The sequence below is a fragment of the Oncorhynchus nerka genome, linkage group LG26, assembly GCF_034236695.1.
Source record: "Oncorhynchus nerka isolate Pitt River linkage group LG26, Oner_Uvic_2.0, whole genome shotgun sequence".
NCBI classification, from domain to species: Eukaryota; Metazoa; Chordata; class Actinopteri; order Salmoniformes; family Salmonidae; genus Oncorhynchus; species Oncorhynchus nerka.
This window is the reverse complement of record NC_088421.1, coordinates 45939283-45944282: the sequence shown is the minus strand read 5'-3', so window position 1 is coordinate 45944282 and position 5000 is coordinate 45939283.

The following is a 5000-nucleotide window of genomic DNA, read 5'->3' as shown; positions in this document are numbered from 1 at the left end:
CTACTACTACTACTACCATACTACCACTACTGCTACTACTACTACTACCATACTACCACTACTGCTACTACTACTACTACCATACTACCACTACTGCTACTACTACTACTACCATACTACCACTACTACTACTACTACTACCATACTACCACTACTGCTACTACTACTACTACCATACTACCACTACTGCTACTACTACTACTACCATACTACCACTACTGCTACTACTACTACTACCATACTACCACTACTGCTACTACTACTACTACCATACTACCACTACTGCTACTACTACTACTACCATACTACCACTACTGCTACTACTACTACTACCATACTACCACTACTGCTACTACTACTACTACCATACTACCACTACTGCTACTACTACTACTACCATACTACCACTACTGCTACTACTACTACTACCATACTACCACTACTGCTACTACTACTACTACCATACTACCACTACTGCTACTACTACTACTACCATACTACCACTACTGCTACTACTACTACTACCATACTACCACTACTGCTACTACTACTACTACCATACTACCACTACTGCTACTACTACTACTACCATACTACCACTACTGCTACTACTACTACTACCATACTACCACTACTGCTACTACTACTACTACCATACTACCACTACTGCTACTACTACTACTACCATACTACCACTACTGCTACTACTACTACTACCATACTACCACTACTGCTACTACTACTACTACCATACTACCACTACTGCTACTACTACTACTACCATACTACCACTACTGCTACTACTACTACTACCATACTACCACTACTGCTACTACTACTACTACCATACTACCACTACTGCTACTACTACTACTACCATACTACCACTACTGCTACTACTACTACTACCATACTACCACTACTGCTACTACTACTACTACCATACTACCACTACTGCTACCACTACTACTTCAACACAATACCACCACTTCCGCCAATACTATCACTTCACCATACCACCACTACTCTGCCACTACCACTTCACTACCATACTCACCACTCACTGCCACTACTCACTACTCACCATACTCACCACCACTGCTACCACTATCACCACCATGCTACTCACCACTACTCGCTACTTCACTACCACTCACCATACCACCACCACTGCTACCACTCATCACTTCACCATACCAATTGTTTCACTGCCAATACACTACTACCATACTACCACTACCGCTACTACTCACTACTCACCATACTCACCACCACTGCTACTACCACTTCACCACCACCACCACTACCGCTGCCACTACCACTACACCATACTCACCACCATCATACTACTACTACTACCATACCACCACCACCACTACTCACTACCACCACCATACTACCACTACTGCTACTACTACTACCACCATACCACCACCACTGCCACTACTACTACCACCATACCACCACCACTGCCACTACTCACTACTTCACCACTGCCACTACTACTACCGCTGCTACTACTACTACCACCTACTACCACTACTGCTACTACCACTACCATACTGCTACTACTACTACTACTACTGCCACTACTACCTCATCACCATACCACCACCTTCACTGCTACCACTACTACCACCACCACCACCCCACTACTACTACTATTACTACTACCACTACTACTACTAATACTACCATACTACCACTACTGCTACTGCCACTGCTACTGCTACTACTACTACTTACTACCTCTACTGCTACTGCTACTGCTACTGCTACTACTACTACTACCATACTACCACTACTGCTACTGCTACTGCTACTACTACTACTACCATACTACCACTACTGCTACTACATTTACATTACATTTAAGTCATTTTAGCAGACGCTCTTATCCAGAGCGACTTACAAATTGGTGCATTCACCTTATGACATCCAGTGGAACAGCCACTTTACAATAGTGCATCTAAATCTTTTAAGAGGGGGTGAGAAGGATTACTTTATCCTATCCTAGGTATTCCTTAAAGAGGTGGGGTTTCAGGTGTCTCCCGGAAGGTGGTGATTGACTCCGCTGTCCTGGCGTCGTGAGGGAGTTTGTTCCACCATTGGGGGCCAGAGCAGCGAACAGTTTTGGCTGGGCTGAGCGGGAACTGTACTTCCTCAGTGGTAGGGAGGCGAGCAGGCCAGAGGTGGATGAACGCAGTGCCCTTGTTTGGGTGTAGGGCCTGATCAGAGCCTGGAGGTACTGAGGTGCCGTTCCCCTCACAGCTCCGTAGGCAAGCACCATGGTCTTGTAGCGGATACAGCTTCAACTGGATGCCAGTGGAGAGAGCGGAGGAGCGGGGTGACGTGGAGAACTTGGGAAGGTTGAACACCAGGCGGGCTGCGGCGTTCTGGATGAGTTGTAGGGTTTAATGGCACAGGCAGGGAGCCCAGCCAACAGCGAGTTACAGTAATCCAGACGGGAGATGACAAGTGCCTGGATTTAGGACCTGCGCTTCCTGTGTGAGGCAGGGTCGTACTCTGGGATGTTGTAGAGCATGAACCTACAGGAACGGGCCACCGCCTTGATGTTATTTGAGAACGACAGGGTGTTGTCCAGGATCACGCCAAGGTTCTTAGCGCTCTGGGAGGAGGACACAATGGAGTTGTCAACCGTGATGGCGAGATCATGGAACGGGCAGTCCTTCCCGGGAGGAAGAGCAGCTCCGTCTTGCCGAGGTTCAGCTTGAGGTGGTGATCCGTCATCCACACTGATATGTCTGCCAGACATGCAGAGATGCGATTCGCCACCTGGTCATCAGAAGGGGAAGGAGAAGATTAATTGTGTGTCGTCTGCATAGCAATGATAGGAGAGACCATGTGAGGTTATGACAGAGCCAAGTGACTTGGTGTATAGCGAGAATAGGAGAGGGCTCAGAACAGAGCTCTGGGGACACCAGTGGTGAGAGCACGTGGTGAGGAGACAGATTCTCGCCACGCCCACCTGGTAGGAGCGACCTGTCAGGTAGGACGCAATCCAAGCGTGGGCCGCGCCGAGATGCCCAACTCGGAGAGGGGTGGAGAGGAAGATCTGATGGTTCACAGTATCAAGGCAGCCGATAGGTCTAGAAGGATGAGAGCAGAGGAGAGAGAGTTAGCTTTAGCAGTGCGGAGCGCTCCGTGATACAGAGAAGAGCAGTCTCAGTTGAATGACTAGTCTTGAAACCTGACTGATTTGGATCAAGAAGGTCATTCTGAGAGAGATAGCGGGAGAGCTGGCCAAGGACGGCACGTTCAAGAGTTTTGGAGAGAAAAGAAAGAAGGGATACTGGTCTGTAGTTGTTGACATCGGAGGGATCGAGTGTAGGTTTTTTCAGAAGGGGTGCAACTCTCGCTCTCTTGAAGACGGAAGGACGTAGCCAGCGGTCAGGGATGAGTTGATGAGCGAGGTGAGGTAAGGGAGAAGGTCTCCGGAAATGGTCTGGGAGAAGAGAGGAGGGGATAGGGTCAAGCGGGCAGGTTGTTGGGCGGCCGGCCGTCACAAGACGCGAGATTTCATCTGGAGAGAGGGGAGAAAGAGGTCAGAGCACAGGGTAGGGCAGTGAGCAGAACTAGCGGTGTCGTTTGACTTAGCAAACGAGGATCGGATGTCGTCGACCTTCTTTTCAAAATGGTTGACGAAGTCATCAGCAGAGATGGAGGAGGGGGAGGGGGAGGAGGATTCAGGAGGGAGGAGAAGGTGGCAAAGAGCTTCCTAGGGTTAGAGGCAGATGCTTGAATTTAGAGTGGTAGAAAGTGGCTTTAGCAGCAGAGACAGAAGAGGAAAATGTAGAGAGGAGGGAGTGAAAGGATGCCAGGTCCGCAGGGAGGCGAGTTTTCCCTCCATTTCCGCCTCGGCTGCCCGGAGCCCTACTACCATACTACCACTACTGCTACTACTACTACTACCACTACTACTACTACTACTACCATACTACCACTACTGCTACTGCTACTGCTACTGCTACTACTACTTACTGCTACTGCCACTGCTACTACCACCACTACTGCTACTGCTACTGCTACTACTACTACTACCACTACTACTGCTACTGTTACTGCTACTACTACTACCACCCCACTACCACTACTACTACTACTACTACTACCACTACTGCTACTGCTACTACTACCCCTACTGCTACTGCTACTGCTACTACTACCCCTACTACCTCCTACCGCTACTACTACCACTACCACCTACTGCTACTGCTACTGCTACTACTACCGCTACTGCTACTGCTACTACTACCACTACTACCTCTACTGCTACTACTACCACTACTACCACTACTGCTACTGCTACTACTACCTCTACTGCTACTGCTACTGCTACTACTACCACTACTACCTCTACTGCTACTACTACCACTACTACCTCTACTGCTACTGCTACTGCTACTACTACTACCACTACTGCTACTGCTACTGCTACTACTACCTCTACTGCTACTACTACCGCCACTACTACTACTACTACTACTACTACTACTATTACTACTAATAATAATACTACTACTGCTACTACTACTACTACTACTACCACTACTACTACTACCACTCTACTACCACCGCCACGGCTACTACTGCCGCTACTACTCACTACTGCTGCTACTACCACCACTACTACCACTGCCACTACCACTGCTACTACTATTGCCACTGCTACTACCGCCACCACTACTACTACTACTACTACTACTACTGCTACTACTACTACTACAACTACCACCGCCACTACTACTACTACTACTACTACTACTGCTACTACCACTGCCACTGCTACTGCCACTACTGCTACTGCTACTGCTACTACTACTACTGCTACTGCTACTGCTACTACTACTACTACTGCTACTGCCATTACTGCTACTGCTACTGCTACTGCTACTACTACTACTACTACTACCACTACCACCACTACTACTACTACTACTACTACTACTGCTACTGCTACTGCCACTGCTACTACTACT